This window comes from Desmodus rotundus, chromosome 4 (genome assembly GCF_022682495.2).
Source record: "Desmodus rotundus isolate HL8 chromosome 4, HLdesRot8A.1, whole genome shotgun sequence".
NCBI lineage: Eukaryota > Metazoa > Chordata > Mammalia > Chiroptera > Phyllostomidae > Desmodus > Desmodus rotundus.
In genome coordinates this window covers 89,382,587-89,402,704 of record NC_071390.1, presented here as the reverse complement: position 1 = coordinate 89,402,704, position 20,118 = coordinate 89,382,587, and the positions used below count along the sequence as shown (strand labels likewise).

Sequence of the window (20,118 nt, the reverse complement as noted above, 5' to 3'; positions counted from 1 at the left end):
ATCTGTTTTTGCATTTTCTCAGGGTGGAAAATGTCATCTATTTCTTTCTTCACAGTGAAATGAATTGTCAAAATGTACCGGGCGTCCCAGTAAATATACATTTTAAAAATTACCAACTGCTACCATTAAACTTTATTTCTAGGAAAGACAAATAGTTACCTCTTTTAATGATTTTTCTCATTTATTTCACTAACTTAGGCTAAAGCTAAATTTACCAGTAGCCTCAGAGAAAGCACCATTCACTCTTAATCTAGTAAACAGATGAAATAAAAGGAGTCTGAGATCACTGGAAACAGTTGGGATTACAAAAATAGGGTGAATGAAGCCCTGGCTGGTGTGGCTCAGTGGACTGAGTGCCAGCCTGAGAACCAAAGGGTTTCATGTCCCCAGGGGACACGTGACAGGCAACCACACGTTGATGTTTCTCTCCCTTTCCTTCTTCCTCCTTTCCCCTTTCTCTAAAAATAACTAAATAAATAATTTTTAAAAATAGGGTGAATGATTTAACAAGGAAAAGGAAAAAGACACATTACCCAACATGTAAAATATTACTTTAGTCAGTGTATAACTATTGAAGCACAATGATTTCTTCTTCTAACCCAAAGAAACATAGCAGCCCCAAACCTCCCTCCCCTAGAAAGTAAATGGATCACTGAAACCTCCTTCTCTGAATGGCTATGATCTACCAAAGACTGGTTGGCAAGTGAGAAGTAAATGTAGGGCCTTTATGAATGAAAGCCCCTTTTAAGACCCAAAATGTGGGGCTTCTATTTTATGTTGGAGCAAAGAGGGAACCCTTTTTAAAGTCCATCTCCTTGACTCCATTCACTTATCCAAACAGTGGATAAAAAAGAAACAGGAAGTGAGAGAGACCAGCAGGCCCCCCTCAGCCCAGGGCACCTGCCACACCTGAGAACAGAAGGTGAAGAAGTGAGTGGACTTAGAAACAATGACCCTATTACGGCACAGTTTAGTGCACTTGTTGGTAAACGTGGTCCAATGAATATCCAGTTAGGACCAATCGGGCACAGACTCCACTCTCAGGGGAGAAGCAATCTGGATGGACAGAAGTTACATGCTGCATCAGCCCCCTTTCAGGTATGCAGAGAAGATGTGAATGTAAGTTCTATTCTCACAATGCACAGAGGCCATAGGAAGAATAAATTACCTCACTCCCCAGCTGGTAATGTCCAAAAAGAAGGGACTAAGTATATATAAAGAAGATCTTAAAATACAGACGTAAAATTATGGCTCCCCAGAGAGGGACACGGCATGTGGGGCTGCCACACAAAACCGTTCTTGCCAATCAGTGGCTATAATTTATTGTAGTATTATTTACCACCACAAACTTGTGCTCAAAGCCTTACTGATTTCTGTACTTCTGTGTGCTTTCATGTGCTAATTACTGGCGAAAGTATTTTAAGGAAATTTTCACCCTCAGATGTAGTTTTCAACAAATATTTTTGCACACACCATGAGGGCAAGTCCATAGAAAAGATCAGGACACACTACTGTACACAAGACAGGTATGGTCTTTGTCCTTAGGAACTTACAGTCCAGCAGCCAATGTGAATGACATTTTACATCACGAGATTTTTTTCTCCGAAGGCCAAAATGGTGAGAAATTTGGAAGGGGTATGTAGGGTGGGTGCAGGGTGTGTGTGTTGGAGGACACTGAGTATTCCACACCCCTAAAAATATAGAATACATAATAGCTTTCCAAGGACCCAGCACCAACTTTAGGGAAACCAGGGAGCTGCATACCTCGACAGCCCAGCAGAATGATCTCAAATAGCTTTAGAAATACAAGTGAGGATGAAGTATACACTCAAACAAATACGGCTCTCCCAGAAGGCTGTATCATTCTGACGACCTCTCTCACAGTGACTTGAATTGCAGGTTCTGTGCTTAACCTTCCTCGTCATACTGTACCAAATACTGCTTAAGGCAGAAACAGTGTCCTTTTTATTCCCTGTAATTACACTAATGTAGGTTCACACCAACTGAAAACCTGATATTTGCTAAAAGAGTGAGTAAATAAGTGTTACTGATGGCAGAGGAGGAGAGAGAAAAGCTAAACAAAAGGAGTGGACAGTTTCCACTGTGAGGTAAGCAACAGAAAAGAGGCAGTAAGTAAGACATGAATCAGCACAGCTGCTCTGATGAAAGTTACCCAACCAGTTCTGGAACAAACCTTCAGCTTTCACCATTAGAACTCTCACTCCTCCACCCCAACTTTCTCCTAGCCCAGCCCTTCATCAGTTCCCACATACAGCTGCAAAACAGTGTCCTCCCTGGCCTCCTTCTTTCTCAGCCCTCCACATATCATACACAGCCATAAATCCTGGTGGTTAACCTTAGGTATTGTTTCCCTCCATTTCCTTATCTTTTATAGGAGACTCATAAAAGCATCTAAACTACAGAGTTCTTGAAAGGATTAAATGAATTAAATGTAAAGCATTTTAAAATGTCTGGCACGTACTACCTGCTCAATAAATATTAACTGTAATTATTAAATATATTATATTATTTAAAAATGATTCAATAGTTTCCCATCAACTGAAACCAAAATTCAAACTTTTATTTATGACAGCTGAGAAATTTTATTATAATCTGAACCCTCTTAACCCTTTAACCATCTCCTATTCTTCTTATTCTCTCAAAAAACTACATTTCATCCATAGTGAACTACTGACTCAGAACACCATGTGGCTTTCCTCCATCCATCTCTTTCTTTGCCTAAATGCCCGCTTTGCTCCTACTTTTGACCATCTGGCAAACTCCTATTCAACAATCAAGCTTCCACTTGTGGGACACCTCTTTTGTCTCCTTTTTCTATGCTCCAGATGCTACCTGTACATACAGAGATTCTGAAAATCATTGACTGGTATTATAAAAATATCTGTTTCTTCCCATTAGGTGCCTATTTCCCCAGTCCTAGCATAGTTACTGGCATACCACAATAGTTAAATATATGTCTTCTGAAGGAGTTATAAAGAAAACTGGGGAGTATGAATTACGCAATAAATATATATATATATATATATATATATATATTTACACACACATAAGTCACAGAAAACTCAGTTCCTCTGTGACTCATTCATATATTGCTATGGTTTTTACAATACTTTTGAGCTTCCTAATTTATGCTTAATCCCAACCTCCAGACTAACTCATCTGATTTGATTCCTGGAAAAACTGAGCACTTTCTGTGCTAATTTATAAACTGCCCTGGAATTTAAGCATGGAATCACTCTGAACTAGGCTCTCTCTTCTCTAACATCCTGGCAAACTTTTGCACTATCCTGAATCTAAGAAAGTCTTCCTTTTCAGAACTTCAAATTTCAGGTGACTGAACAATGCTCCTCTACTCCTTCCTGTCACCACATTCATCCCACCTGTGCATGTACGGGGGCGAGAGCGGGACGGCGGTACTTCATATTTTTAAGGTCTCTATGTCCGCTGATACTAACAAACATTTTTTCTATTTATGTAATTCAATTACAAAATCCAAGCTACAAACATGTATCACTTGGCAAAGACATTTTGACACCTTAGAGTCAAGTGGACCAGTTTTAAGGTTCTAAAGAAAGAAAAAAAATTATAGGAAAATGAGTTACTTACAGTAGGAGAAAGGTTAGAGAAAAGAGAAAATATGTTGGTTTCTCTAATATTCATTGTATTTGATACAAGCCAATTTACCACTAAATCCAGCATATTTCCCACTCTCACACAGAATACCTAAAAGAACATTGTAAGAATGACGGGGAATTCGAGTTGGAAAATTCTAGTTTCGAGTAATAGTTAATAAGCCTAGTAGTTACTGCATGTAAAAGGCTATTGTTTCAGGCCCACCCTGACTCCAGGGGACCACAAGTGATTGACCTTTGTGCTCCAGAAGAGACCATAAGCAATCAAGATGGTATATGAGCCACTGCGTTGCAAGGGGAGACAGTCTGCTGCCCAGGACACAAGACAGAGGGCCCAGATAGAAAACCATTGGTCAGTGGATGAAAGGATGTTCGGGGAAATGCTGGACTGCAGCTTGTACCTGATTAACCTCTTTCCTGAATTCCAAATCCCTTACCTACACTTTTTCCTTCTTACAGAAAGGGCTGGCGTGAAAGGAAATGTAAGACAGTCTGCTAGGGTACATATCCCGCAGTTGTCTTAGGTTGCTAGCCATCTGCATAAAGTGCCCATAAGGTTCAATCTCCCTCTCTGTTTATTGATTCTGGTAGTGACAGGCAGCACAAATGCCAACTTTTTCTGGCTTCATATTTTGGCAACTCTGCCAGGACAGACTGTGGGACTTTCTGGTAAGTCTGGGTATTTGGCAGGGAGTCCTATTGGCTGCCTGGACTGTGGGGCCCTGGGGTGTGCATTTGGAGACTCCCTAGCAGCTGCCAAGTGATTTCAATTGGGGACTCTCCTCCTCCGACTCTTGGCACCTCCCGTTGTCTTTACTTTTTGATTGAATCCTGTGCTTTCTGGTTTAGGTTACAATCCCAGGTCATGACTTACACCATCAGGAATTAAGGTGCCTTCTGGTTTACAGAGCTCTGTCTGGTAAAAAGGTATCTTCTGGTTTAATTAAAGTGCCTTCTGGTTTGGTTTGTGTGATCTTACAGAGCTCTGTCTAGTAGAATTGGGGGAAATGCCTCCGTTCCAGGTAACAGCCCTTTGGGGAGAGTTTTAGCTGGATTGGTTGACCTATGCTTATAAACCTATGACTAACAAGAAAGCAGTTTTTATTATAATACTGTTTGGTTTATGTATGGTATAATCTAAGACTCAGGAGAGTGCAGGCCACTGAATGGGTCTTTAAATTACTGTATTATACTAAAACAATTAGAGTTGTTTTGTCAAAGATCAGGGAATTGGGAAAAAATACCTTACCTAGAAACTTTCATGAGTTTACATAATAAGGATGCAGGAATAAAAGGAAACAGATTAATGGACAAGAAAAAAGGGAATTTGCTGTGAGAGATAGCAGAAGCTCAGAGGGGAGGACTCAGGAAGATCTGGATATTATGGCTGCCGCTGGTACAATCAGGGTTCCCAAGGGCCCTGCAGCCATAGGGGATCTTCCTTCTTACTCCACTAATGGAACTCTGAACTGGTCTCACGGAGTTGAACCCATCAGGGAACCAAATTTGGTGGAGGACAAGCCCCTACCAGGGCAGGGCAATACTCTTTGCAATGACTTCCAGTGGGAGTTGGGCCACAGGGCAAGCCTGCTGGATATCGTGGGCACATGCTCTGTTTTCTACATCAGATATGTTAAACCAGAAAAACTCTGAAAGGACTAGAGTATATCGCTTTAGAATGGATGAAGGACTATTCCCCAGCTTTTAGGTCCCTGAAGGTGCACCTGGCTTCAGCACCAGCCTGGGGCTTCCAAATCTGCTAAAGCTCTCTAGTTATACATTCATCAAAGGCAGGGCAATGCCCTAGAAGTCCTCACCCAAATGCTTAGTGACATTTCACAACCCACTGCATACTTGTCAAGGAAACTAGATCCTGCTTGAGAGCTGTGACAGCCACCTGTGAGCTTTTATAGGATGCTGAAGTTGTCTTTGGGACAGCCTGTCACCATTTAGGCACCCCACCAAGTGTTGAGCCTGCTGGAGCAAAAGGGAAATTTGTGGCTCACTGCTAGAAGAATGGGCAGGTACCAAGCAATTCTTCTCAACAATCCAACATCTCCTCCAAAACTGTAGGTTAAATCCTGCCTCTCTTCTCTCAGAGCCTGACTCGGCTGCACTAATGCATGACCGTGCGGAGATTACTGATGAAGTTTATTCTATCAGAATTGATTTACAGGACCACCCTTTAGAAGAAGCAGACTGGACTCTCTATGCAGATGGAAGCAGTTATATGGAGAAAGGAAACAGACAGGCTGGATATGCAGTTGTGACTCCTGAAGGAGTAGTGGAGGCCAAGGCCTTGCTACCGGGAACCTCTGCCTAGAAACCTGAACTGATTGCATTGACAAGGGCACTGGAACTGGCACACGAAAGGAGAGTGAGTGTGTATACTGACTTAAGGTATGCTTTCCTAATTTTGCATGCACATGGTTCAGTCTGGAAGGAAAGAGTACTAGTAACCCTACAATAAAAGGGAGATTAAACACACAGCAGAAATTTTAGAATTGTTAGAAGCAGTTATGCACTGACCTGGGCATCGGAAAGAGGACACTGAAGTGGCTAGAGGAAACTATCGGGCTGATTGAGCAGCGAAGGAGGCTGCTAAAGGAATGTTTATAATGCCTTTGGTACCTGTTCTAGCCCTGTCACAATTTGACCCTGAATATTCAACTGCAGGCTTAGAGAAAGCTCAGGGTTGGGGTTTTGATGAAGAAGGCCCTGATAATGGATGGAGAAATAAGAAAGGAGTTACACTGGTTCTTTAACATTTAGTAGAACCAGTCAAGAAACGTTTTCATGAGGCCATTCACCATGAAAGAGACTCATTAACCACCTATATATCAAACTGTGGCTCACAGGTTCTGGAACTGCTAAAGCCATACGAAAAATAATCGCTAGATGTGTTGTGTTACAGAACAACCCCAAGACAGATCCCCATCAGAAGAAAGAAGGGAAACAATATCAAGGACAGAGCCCATTCGAGGACTGGCAAATAGACTTTACCCAGATGCCAAGGGTCCAAGGGTGGAAATATTTGCTAGTTTTTGTTGACACCTTTTCAGGGTGGGTAGAAGCCTATCCTATTAGAATGGAGAAATCCTCAAAGTAGTGAAAGCCTCACTGAAGGAAATAATCCCTCCCTTTGGCCTCCCCAGCAGTGTATGAGCAATAATGGACCTGCTTTTGTTTCAGAAATTACAAAGAAGGTTAGTCAATTGTTAGGAATCAAGTGGAGACTCCACATGGCATGGAGACCTCAGGCCTCTGAGGAGGTAGAAAAGATGAATCACACCTTGAACAAAAATATAGCCAAGCTGTGTCAAGAAACTCATCTCCTTTGGCATCAAGCTTTGCCTACTGCCCCGCTCAGGATGAGGGTAGCTTCTTGAAGTAGGATTCAATTGAGTCCTTATGAAACTGTGTATGGGCAACCAGTTCAGGCTATGATTGGGGTGGGAGATATGTATATAGATCAAGAAGTGAAGGTAAAGGTATATGTACAACATTTAAGTCAGACCTTAGCTGTAATCAATGACCTTGCTTATATTAAGAGACCTCTCCCCACAGGTTTGCTACATCCCTTTGAGCCTGGAGACAAGGTGCTACTCAAGACCTGAAAGACAGGATCTCCAGAGAGCCAACTAGAAGAAAAGTGGACTGGGCCTTGGGATGTACTGTGGCAAAATTAACAAGAATAAAACCTTGAATTCATCACACCAGAGTAAAGAAAGCACCTGAGGAACAATGGACCACCGAACTGCAAGAAGACTTTAAAGTCATCTTTCAAAAGCAATGACTTACATTCTTTTCATTACTTTTTGTTTAACCCTGTTATGGACAACTTACTCCTTTCAAATGAGATGAAAATATTTGGGTATATTTAGCAAAAAAAAAAAAAAAGTTCTAAACATTTCTGACTTTTGTCTGGCAGGGGGAACTTACGTTGAACAAATTTTCACTTCATGTCATGTAAGTGGTTTATAATTGCTTGGAAAGCCTTCAAAATTATACTGTGTTTGAAAATATCAATAAGGTAATGACCTATTCTGATATTTATAATTGGGGACCTGTGGCAAATGTAAAGGACATTTACATTTGTAAATGTAAAAGGACAGGGAAATGTTTTCCTTAAAGGTCGCTAATGTAGCCCCAGCTAGAGAGTGTGCAACTTTTGTCAACTGTACTAAAAACTGTTTTGTGCTTTCAGCAGATGTGAAGATGAATCGCACCACCACCACTAATGTATCTTAGGCTTTTGCTCACATTAAATTGCCTGCAGGGTGGTTTCCAATATGTGGGAGGACTACTTATTCCTGTATTCCAGCAGACAGTCCAGGGGGACCATGCTCTCTGAGAAGACTGACAGTGTGTATGCCTCAGAAGCCGCACCCCACCAGGGCTGGACGGGAACTCTCCCCTGCACCTGATTGTAATAGTGATTTACCTTTTTAGTCTTGCTGAATATAGTCTTTAACTGTATTTATAATGCCAGCCATGGTAACCTATTTGAATGTAAAAATAATTAGATTAGCTGGTGCTATGGCAAAAGCTTTTAATACTACCTCACACGCCACCAGTGCCATTAGTCAAGAACTAGGACAAGTTAGAGAAGCGGTATTGGAGAAACATACCGCTATAGGGGGACTCCTTTTAAAACATAATCATGGATGTGAAGAACTCCAAAGCAAAAGAAGCTAGTTACCAGAAGGTTGCCAGATGGGAGGGGTATGGGAGAATGGGTAAGGAGGTAAGGAGATTAAGAAGTACAGATAGGTAGTTACAGAATAGCCAAGGGGATGTACAGTACAGGACATGGAGTAGCCAAAGAACTCATACTCATGACCCATGGACATGAACAATATGTGGGGACTGCCTGAGGGAGTGTGGGATGCTGGGTGGAAAGGGGCAAGGGGGAAAAATCAGGACAACTGTAACAGAATAACCAATGAAATATAATTTTAAAAAAAAGGATTTAAAGGCCTTTGCTGTTTCAACCTGACTGATAGTTCACAGCTCATAAAGCATAAAGTAAAGCAAGTAAATGATGTAGTATACAATATAAGACAAAGAGAGGGATTCTTTGTCATGGATTTTTCTAAACTAGTCTGGCTGCCTAGTATCACTGGTCTTCAAGAGGCATTTGTTATTTTTATTCTTGTCATTTTTTTTCAGTACCATAGCTTGTTGTTGCATAAGATATGCCCCCTTATGTGGACCTGCAATTAAATGTATTCCTAAGCCCCTCTACCAGACGGTCTGATGCTAAGATACACGCTCAACAGCAAAATGAATACTTGCATATGAAACTGACCTCATACAGATAAGTTATTGTAAAACTAACAGTGGGGGAGGATGGGGGAACTCAAGACTTGGAAAATTTTAGTTTAATGTAACAGTTCATAAGCCTGATAGTTCATGCATGTAAAAAGCTATTGTTTCAGGAACTAAAGATATGACCCACCCTGACTCCAGGAGACCAAAAGTGATTGACCTTTGTGCTCCAGAAGAGACCATAAGCAATCAAGACGGTATATGAGCCACTGTGTTGCAGGGAGAGACAGTCCACTGCCCGGGACACAGATAAAGAAAATCGCCCAGGACACAGGACACAGGACCCAGAGAGAAAATCACTGGTTAGTGGATGAAAGGATGTTAGGGGAAATGCTGGACTGCAGCTTGTACCTGATTAACCTCTTTCCTGAATTCCAAATCCCTTACCTACACTTTTTCCTTCTTACAGAAAAGGCTGGCTTAAGAGGAAATGTAAGAGGAAATGTACATAACCCGCCGCCTTCTCAGATCGCCAGCCATCTGAATAAAGTGCCCATAACGATTCAGTCCCTGTCTCTGCATATTGGTGACAGGCAGCATGAACGCCACCTTTTCCGGTTTTGATCAGACCACAAGAAAGACGGAGGAGAGTATTGCAGGGAACAGGCATGTAGTGTGAGAAGGTTCATAAACTGATAGGCTGGCATCTGTTTCTTCCTCCTTTCCTCCTCTGCTGCACAACTCCAATCCCAGCATCACTACTGTCACAAAAAATACTGCCACTGTCAGTATTTTTTTACACAGATCAAAAAGAAATTTCCAAGTATAAATACAGACAAACGGTGTAGATGGACCAAGAGCTCTCTTGGTTGATGGATGGAGTTGCTTCAAACTCTAAAATGGTATGAATCTATGAAGTCTATTCTCAATACTTGAATTTAGCCATGCATATCAATTCAACTGCAAAACTGTTTCACAGATGAAGTTACTACTAAAGCTGCTTTAATTTGCCCAGAGAATGCATACATTGGCGCTGCTAAAGGAATGAATGAGGTAATTTTACCGCTGGAATATTTTGTGAACTTTTAAAACAGCAAACTTTTCAAAGAGCACTGCCTTCTTGCTAGTATTTTCCATGGCATTTGAAATTACTGGAATATCAAATAAATATCTCCATAACTGTCTCTTGCTGTCTCCTATGGAACAAATTTAATGGCAAAAATTCTTATTGTGGTATATTTGGAAGAGCAAAATGAACTTTTAGACAACAGGCATTAAAATGACCATACAATAAAAATATTTTTTAATTCCTTTATTTAAAGAGACAATGTGATATTGTAGAAAAATCATTAGGTTAGGAGGAAAAACAAACCCAAGCTTGAATTCTAGTTCACTTACTTACAAGTTGTGTGGCTCTGAAGTACTTATTAACCTTTCCATAAAGTGGGGTGATCACATCTGCCACAGCAACTGCTATGAAGATTAAGTGACTAAGTATATAAAGTTCCTAACTCAGTAACGTGTTAGAGTAGAAATTTAAAATGCTAGTTTCTTTTTCTTTAATGCTTTGCTTACTAAGTTCCTATTCTGTGTACTAAGAAAGAAGACAAAAATAGCTCCCCTAGCAACTGTTAACACTTCCCACCAGAAAGCTCAGAAGAAAAACTATTATCTAAAGTTCTCAGAAACAGGAGTATTTTTATAATCAATGTAAATTTCTTTGAAGAAATAAAAAGGAACTCTTATGCAATTACTAAAATTTCACTGTACATATTATACAACAACAACAAAAACTGAATGGAAAAATCAAAAACATCACAGCAAAGTTCAGTAAAGGAACAATTCACTTTGACCCCTTGGGGATAATTCTTTGCCTCATGAGGGCGAATAGGCTTCTCATTAAAAAATGCAATCTACACAAACATTAGAGAATTTATAAAATATGGAAAAAGACATATTGTTCTATAATTTAGGGAGTCAAAGAGATTAAAATGTTACTTTGAGAAAGCAGTTAACTAGTTTATCTTTCAAATACAAAAATACTTTTCTTAGTTTTAAGAATAATTTGGTAACAAAACACATTCTCAGGATTTAAAAAAAAACATTCTGGACTAATAAATAATCCATTGTTTCAGGCACAGTCTATATAACGTAATTCCAGTAAAACAAAATAATCTGGAAAGTCCCTCGTGTTCACTGTAACAGGATGAATTACACAGGAAAACAGTGCTATACACTTCAGTCGAAACACTCAAGATAAAGGCAGACTTAATTGTAAGAGAATTCATTGAATTCAGGATTATCACAGACTTTTATAGTAATACAGAAATGAAGTCTCTCTGTATTATTCAAGAAACTAAAATTCATACACACACAAAATAGATGAATGAAATACTATTTTTCATATCCATTTAAATTTCAGAGAAAGACTGTTCATGGCTGATAAAAGAAATTATTTGGACTAGTAACATTTAAAAACACACTTATAAAGCTCGTTTTCTATGAAAATGTAGACTTTAAAATGCATTAAAGAACAAGTAAGTTGCAAAGTTTGACACTGTAAAGACTCTGCCGCTGATGTACTTTACACAGCCAGCCCCTCCCATTTACTTTTAAATTCATATAAAGCCTAGGCTATTTCAGTCTCTGAAACCCTTAATAGCAACAACAGCCAGTGAAAACAGTTGGGAATGACTTGAATTTCAATCCCTTCAAAAGCTCTAGATGCTATCGACAAAAATTTTTATTTGGAAGTCCAAGGAGACTGCTGCCGTTAAATAAACAAGAATGACCAGTTTTTCGCTTCATTTCACTAATAAACTCCTTGTGAATTATTTCTAAATTTATCAGGTAAAAGTAGCAGAAATAATGACTTTTTAAATTTTCTACATCTCAAGGCAATAGATATTTACTGAGTATCTTCTATGTCTAAGCCACAGTGGTTGGCACTGGAGAATGTAATAAATAGAACGTCAGTTCTGCCCTTTAAGAGTTGGGCATAATTTTCTTGCCATTTAATTGGTGTTCATATTACATCTTACCAGCTATTCCTTTTCATACAAGGACATATTACATGCTTCTCATTAAATCTCTGAAATTCAGCTCTTTTTCTCTTTTAAAATGATAATGAAGGTTAACTTGGTATAATCCCGTGCTGTGGAATCCCGGTCCTTTTAATCTATTAAGCAGACATGACCAGGAGTATCTTCTCATGTTACTCTATTCCTTCAGCTGTCCTGCTGTCTCTGCTGTCTGCTTTCCCTCCACACCCTCAGGCTGTCTCTCCTCAGCCTCGCCTTCCAGGTGGATGTGTCTGTTTTCTTGCCTACTTTCAGGTGGCTTAAAATGTTTCTTGGCCAGTGGTTCCCAATCAGTGAACCACACTTGAAACAGGTAACTGGCGCACCGTTGTAACTTTTCACAAGTGATCCACAAATTCACCCGTGTACCAAACACTGTTTAAAAGTCTGATTAAATCATGTATAGACTGACATTTTTAAAAATAAATGTAGGTTCCTGTACACAAATGTAAAAATCTTCCTCTTCATTTAAAACTTATTACAATACTTTTAAAATCTGTAGTTATAAGAAGTACAACTGTTAATGTGGTAAGGGAAGAGCTTGCCCAAAAAATATTTGACATTCTAAAAAGTTGGGGGGGGATCTTTATTTTAGGTTAGAAACCAGACATTCACACTGTGAGCTCCCTCAGAGCAGGAGTGAGGACTTCTTTCTGTCCCCAGGGATCAGTTCAGCAAGTGTTGATTAGTAGATGCTAACAAATGGATCCTAAAGATTTTTGCTTAAGATACAGGCAGTATGACCAGGAGCTGTCTCTCTCCCCACCATCACACCCCGAGGCCATGCTAATTAATTCTATTTTATTCATTCTGTGTTAAGACATAAAGAAATGCTACATAACAGGTGGTTAGAGATGATGAATGTGGGAGGTGCAGGCAAGGAAGGAGTCTTTCTGATCTTGGTAATAGGGCGGCTGGTGGACCATTCACCAAGATAAATTCAGCAGGAGGTGCAAATTGGTGAGACAAGGTGTTGAGCTCAGTTCTGACCCTGTTGAGTTTGAAGAATCTGTGAAACATCCAAGTGTGAAGTAGTTGGAGTGACAGGAGGAGAAGCCCGACTCTAGTGAATAGAAGAGCAGGGGGAAGTGAAAGAACAGAGCCTGGGTCTAGGAGCTAAAAACCCAAGCAACCTTTGGCTCTTCCCTCTTTCCTCATATCAACACCATTATTGTGGCTTTTAGAATTACTGTTCACAAGTTCTAATTTTTCACTTTTCTCCTGTTCCCACTGCAAGCCCGCACTTGGCCAAGTCTCTGCAATACGTGTCGAACCAGTCATCCTGTTTCTGGTGTCTCTTTATCTTCTTGCAAAGCAGCTCACTAAATACCCTAAATATGTCACTTTTCTGATCAAAACTTATAATACCTCAGTGTCTAAGACCCTGAAAAACACTATTCTAACTTAACTTTCCTTTTATTCTTATCTTTATTTCCAATTGGTCAACATGCTTACCCCAACATATGCTGGGGGACTGGTCACCTCCAAACTACTTCAGGGGGAATTTCTCCATCTGAGATATCCTCCTCATTTTTCAAAGTTTAGCCCAAATTTCAGCACCTCCAGGAATCATTTCTATTCTAATGGAATCCTGCCCTCTTTCTGAACTCCTGTAGTACTTTCTGTCTCTTCTAATGCCAATGAATAGATATAAATTCCTAAATGGCAGAAATCATAAATCATTCTCTTTAAATCTACCCTTTATGACTGCTAATCATAAGGTAAATCTAGAGGTAAAGTCAATTTTTATAAATTTGGAATATTATGAGACTTTTCAACTCAAAAAGAAAATTATTTCCAAAAGTATTAAAAGCACAGTCCAAAAGTTAGTATTTTATCCTGATTTTAATGATACTCAGGGAATTAAGGGAATAGACATGAATTTGGATGGAAGAGTGAGAGAAAAAAACTTTTTGTTTTGATCTAACTTAACCCACAGCAAAAGAGAATTACATCTGCATTGTTTCTCTGAGAACAAGAGGAATGAACAGACCAAACAAGACTAGGTGTGTCCTGGTTTCTCTTTTGCTGCCATAAATCATTGGATAAGACAATAACCTTGAACCAAAGCAGTACTCAGCAGGCAGGCAGTATGTTTGTATCCACTCTTTTTAAAAGCTTTAATTACAATTATATTATCAAAATCACTCACTTGACTAAACACTCCTTTCTTCTAACACTTGCATCATCTTTCTGACTTCCTCTAGTTACCAGATTGCCTTCTCATTTTCTATTTCCTCCAGTCACACCCATTTTGTCACTATCAAAATAAATATGATCTCCTAGAAGCACCTTTATAATGTGTACTATGTTAATACTCACTTATCAACTGAGAAGAGAAGTAGGAAGAAAGAAGAGAAAACTTATCTTTATTATGTCCTAGGTTTTTTACATGTGCTATTTCATTTTTTGTTATACCAGCCCTACAAGGCAGTTAAGACTATGCCCGTTTACAAATGGCTAACTGAAACTCAGTTACACAACTTGCCTAAGGTCACACAGCTAGGAAGTGGCAGAATTAAGGTTTGCATCAAGTTTACCTAATTTCAAAGCCAGAGTCATTAACATTCTCCTTCTTTCTATTTCCATTTCATGGTCTTGTTTAAAAATTCTGCACATACGAAACATTGCACATGTTAAACTTTTACAATAAAGCTTTAAAATTAAATAGGTCTTGAAATATATTATTTCCTACAATTGTTTCCCCAAGATTCTATAATACATCAAAATAGTTTTTCCTTCAGAGGAATAAGATTTTTGTTAAAAAATAATCAAACACTTTCAAGATGTAAAGTTCAAAAGGAAGAATTTCAGAATGCAGCAAACAAACAAAACACCCTGCCAACCCATGTTTGCCAAACTTATTTTCAAATTGCTATAGACTATCAAAAAAGACAAACTAGTTTGAGCCTTCAAGTTCATCTTCAACAATCTTTATCCCTATGGAATTGAAGAAAAAACGATATGAGAGAACTACTTCTGCATCTGCTGGCTGATTTGTTGATGACTGACAGTCTCTTTTCCAGTGTCACATTGAGCAAAAAGTCCTAAAAACGTATTTTTTTTAAATCCCTGAATCCTTCATTATTCATGGAACACACAGACAGAAGCCTACTGAAAAACTAAGTCTTTAAACTTTAATACAGAAATAAATTAGCAAATATAGTCAATAGGCTTTGAACTTGACTGGGAAAAATAAAAGACGACATTCTGATAAAGGTCAGACAACGATACACATAAGTCACCATCCAAATGAATGTTCCTACCTAGTGGCCCACAAGCCTCTTAAATCTTTTTTTTTTAAACTTTCATGCTAATATATAGGATCTATGAAGCACAGAGGAAATAATTTAGGTATAATATTTATTTTAAGTGCTGAAAGGTAAGGCTGAACGTGAAAAGTATGTTTTGGACAGAGGTGCTACTGCTTATAAGTACAAGAGTCAGAGTTACCCCTATTGTATTACTATCTTATCTTAACAAATTTTATTAAGAGACTATAGTAACTAGTCCCTTGATACACAGAGAAAGTACAGAGGGCATAGGCTTTGAGCTGACCTGGGTTTGTTAGGCAAGCAACACAAATCTTCGAGGCCATAATGTACTCATATAAAAAATGGGCATGTTACCTCCTTCCTCATTGGACTGATATAAGAATTAAATGATACATGTGGAAAGTCTTGCACAAGAGATATGTCAATATGTGCTTGTCTTCCTCCTTATTCCTGAGCAGTAGTTCCAATTTTAATGATGGGAGGAGGATGCAAACAAATTCAGTCATACTGAAAAACAGTCACCCTCCAAACTAAAAACCAAAACTAAAACCAAGACAAAAAACAACAACAACAAAAAAAACAACCCACCAAGCAAACAAAAACTGTAAAACCTAAACTGCAGAGCAGATGTTAGAAAAGCATGTGAAATACCAAGGGGAAAAAGTTACCTGAAATGGGATAACAGGCAATTCCAATTAAAAGAAAAGATAACTGAACTAAACATCTTTAAATCTGCATGAACTGAAATATCCCAGATGTAACTGAAAACTTTAATACAAAAAAAAGAATGCTTTCTTAAGTCTGGCCTCTATGCTATTAGTGAAAGAAACAGCAGAGTTGAATCCATAAAGCTAACAGTAATAGAATGTTAAGCAATCATTAAAATAAAACAAAAGATGGTTAATAACTTCAGACTAGTACAACAGCTACTTTTTCTTGTAACTCAGTGTAAGTATGAAATTATTCCAATCTGTCATTCATTAATAGAAGTTACTGGACCTCTAACAACTGTTTGCTGTTATTTTTGGAAGGATAAGGAAAAAGAAGGAGACATAAAGAGAGCACATCACTATTTTTCAAAACTCAATCCTTCTGGATCTTTCATTTCCAATCACATGAAGTTATATAGTAAATAAAGTTTAAGGCACGAAAACAAAACACAGATATGCCACTACCAAAACATAAAAAAACAAGCAAGATTCGAAAATGCATTCTCTGTGATTCCAACAGAATTAAAAAGTATAAAATAAGGACAAATACATACAGTATTTTTAATGATTACTTGCTGTTCGAATACCTATGTGACCTACCTTTCATCTAAAAGTCGGCAGAGTAGCAGTCATTTCGCTAACCTGGCACAGTTTAAGGTAACTCCAATGGAGAAAGTCTAATTTCCTGATGCCCTCAGCCAAAATAAGCAAATTTAAGTTAGTTTGATCTAATACCAAGCTCTAGAGAACTTATCATTTTACAGCTAAAAAACCAGAACAAGAACTCCAATTTAAAGGAAGTTAGAAATCACCCATGACCTCATTTAACAGTTGACAAAATTAAGGCCCAGAAGTTTAGCAACTTGCCCCAATTCATACAGTAAGTTAGCAGCAAGTTTATCTGTTATGCAGAGAATTATTGAAATAAAGTAAAAGTTATAAAATCTTACTCATAGACTCCAACTGTAATACAGTTAATAGAGTTGTTAGACATCAAAGTTTCAAAAAGTAATTTTCTTCTACACCTCTATATTCATTAGATACCCAGATTCTAGTGCATCAAGTCTTACTGTTTTAGGCTATCAGAAAGAGGTAATATGTTTGGTTTATTACATACCCCCAAATCAGACTAGATAAAAAATAAAAATCATTACTAAATGCTCCTAACCAAGGACCTTTATTTTACTTTTTCCTTCTTAAATCCTACTTTTGGGTGCTAAGGTTGTACCTAAAGAGATTTTTTTCTTAAATTTTTATTGAATTTATTGGGCTGACATTGATTAATAAAAATACATTTGTTTCAGGTGTACAATTGTAATAATACATCATCTATATATTGTATTGTGTGTTCACCACCCTACGTCAAGTCTCGTTCCATCACCATTTATCCCCTCTTTACCCTCTTCTACCTTCCCCCACTCCCTTTTCCTCTGGTAATCACTTAATTATTTTTTCAATGACCGATATTTAACAGTACTTAATGCAAAAAAATTCATGCAACAAAATTGCTGGTGATGTTCATTTAAAAAAAAACAAAATGAGTTTTCTCTCTTATATTCTTCCCCTGAGGATTCTTGGGTGGAGGTCAGCAGAAACTCGGCAGAAGCGGTCATCAGACAGTGTTTCTACAGGAAAAGGCAGAGCTGCCACTATCGAGACAGGGGAGAGGCTTAGTCTGCTCCTTCTTTGAGCCCCTCTTTCCAATAATGAAGTCATTCCTCTCCCAAACCCTGAGGCAGATCTGGCCAAGCAGCTATAATTCTCCAAATCTTTCTCACAATTTTTTATAGGTCCAGGAAAAATGAAATTTGACTACAAACATTACAATGACCCACAAGCCCCACAAGGTCTGTCCCACCTCTACCATTTCCTCCTACTTCTCTGACCGCACTGCTTACCAGTCTGCCCTCACGCGCTCCCTCCAGGCACCCTGGCCTCCCTGACAGGACCAGTGCACAGGCTCTTCCCTCTGCTTGAGACACTTAGGGCCCAGATAGCCAACACCCTTCTCACCGAGGCTTTCCCGACCACTCTAATTTTCAACTGCAATCCCCTACCCCGGCATTCCCTACATCCCTTACGTACTTTCTCCCCCATAGCACTTATCTCCATGTGATCTACTACACATTTCTACTTCCTGTCTGCATCCGCTCACTAAAAAGTCAGCACTATGAGGGAAGGGTTTTTGTTCTGTTCACTGCTGTGTCCCCAACATCTGTAACAATGCCTGGCACTTAGCAAAAACTCAAAAAACATTTGTGGAATAAATAAATTGTTTCAAGTTTGGGAAATAATGCTGGCACCCATAAACTATTTATTAGACACTAAAAACACAAAATTATGCAAGATGTCAAATACAAGTAGTACAAAAATATGCTCTTTGCTCTCAGAAGTCTGACTGGAGAAACAAAACTAATATGCGTGAAGTAATTAGTCAATTACATAGGCAGTATTAGGTATTACTATTAACTAATTAGGTTTATTTGAAAACTCATGGAATCTGCCTTGTTATTTCTAGTATATATTTAAATACTGAATGAAATAGCACAAACTTGTCATAGGAGTTCAGAGGCAAAAGCATGAGTAAGCTGCAATAGTAAGGAAAGACTATGGGTAGATGACGAGTTTGATACAGAGTTTGTGTATGTGGAGGCATGTATCAGCAGTGAAGAGGTAGGCAGGAGAACTGAGAACGTAAGGCCATGTGACAAACAGTAAGAAACCTACCTTAAATGGAAAGATGGTATTCACTTTTGAGTAGTGATGCTCAGGGGAGGGCAATCTGAGTGGGCCTACATCACAAAAAGCCTAATGCTCCGAGCAGAAGACTTGAGTCTAGATGGAATCTCACAGAACACGTCGTTGGTGTCCAGCCTGAGTCCTCTGGAACCCTTCTACTGGTTTGATACACTCATCCCCGAGGTGTTCCCTTCATTACTGCTAATGGTTCACACTAGCAACTTTCTGTGGAAGCAACAGCAGGTACCTCCTAGCTCTCCTGTACATACACACACACACTCTCACAGACTTCCCGGACAGCTGGTGGCCAATCACTAATAAATGCAGGGGAGCAAAATGTAAAACCCTGTTCCCTTACCTCAGCACAGGAGAGACTCTATGGTCTGTGGTACAATCTTGTTCCCAAGTTCCCTCCTGGATCAAACTGAGGCTAGACATCCCCTGAAACCACATCCTTGCTCATCTCTGTTTCTTCTTCCCCATCCTGCTTCACTCACTCCCTTTGACACATCACTTGCACATGAATCCCACCTCGGGTTCAGCTTCTAGGGAGAACAGACTAAGTCTGTAAAGGAATATCATGAAGAAAACTACATGTTTATGAAGAATCACACAGAAAAGTACTGCTCTGGGTAACTCAGTTTGGAAGGAGAATGCAGAGCAATTTAGTTGATGGTAGGTGGGATAAAGAAGGTAAGGTGTCTGGAGGCCAATTAAGGATGCTGTTGTTGAAATTCAGAAAGAAGTAGAAGAAAAAATATTTGCATTGATATGAGAAGGAAAGAGAACTTTAAGAGGAGAATGGGCCTAGGAAGTCTTTAAGAGGAGAAGAATTGAACATAACTCTGCAAAGTTTTATTTTTTCCTTAAAAGGCAAAATGTATTTCTTCAGTAGCAATGTTAATATTATACCATGAATCTTCTTGAATGCAAATCACTTTTCAGGCTGACATTAGCTAACACAAGAAGCATTAAAAAACTTTAGGAGAATTACAATGAGTAACAACAGGACTCAAAAATTATCTCTTGTATTTTGGATTCCCTGAATACAATTATTCAGAAATATGAAGACAAGATTAAGGAGTATCTCCCAATGTTTATAATAAGTTGGCTTGTTAGACTTCATATTTAAGTAGTTAAAAAAGAATCTTTATTAGAGGCAATACCAGATTACTCAAATAGGAAATGTATTCATATAGGGTAACCTCTGGTTTTCATCTATTCTTATGGGATCTAAAAGTAGTTTCAATATAAAATAAGATACTGGGTCCTAGGTCATAAAATAGGGAGCACAATGTGAAAACAAGTAGCCCGCTGTGAAAGAAACGCTACACAGCCCAAGAAAAAAGCTACACCCTATGTAAACTTTCAGCTTTAGAATTTGAAAAAC

The 20,118-nt window shown here is 38.8% G+C and overlaps 1 protein-coding gene and 1 long non-coding RNA gene across 12 annotated transcripts in view; one reads left to right on the top strand and one right to left on the bottom strand.

Annotated features, from left to right (window-relative positions):
* PDLIM5 (PDZ and LIM domain 5) overlaps window positions 1–20,118 on the bottom strand; it is a 209,351-nt gene that overhangs the window by 115,083 nt on the left and 74,150 nt on the right. The window lies entirely within an intron of this gene.
* LOC123478122 (uncharacterized) lies at window positions 5,512–10,642 on the top strand. Of its 3 annotated transcripts, none has more exons than XR_008426702.1 (4): window positions 5,512–5,677; window positions 5,817–6,053; window positions 7,221–9,286; window positions 9,394–10,642. It is a non-coding gene; the product is annotated as an uncharacterized lncRNA (long non-coding RNA). The 3 variants fall into 3 exon arrangements; XR_006653253.2 differs by having other exon boundaries at window positions 5,512–5,722; XR_008426701.1 differs by having other exon boundaries at window positions 5,512–6,053.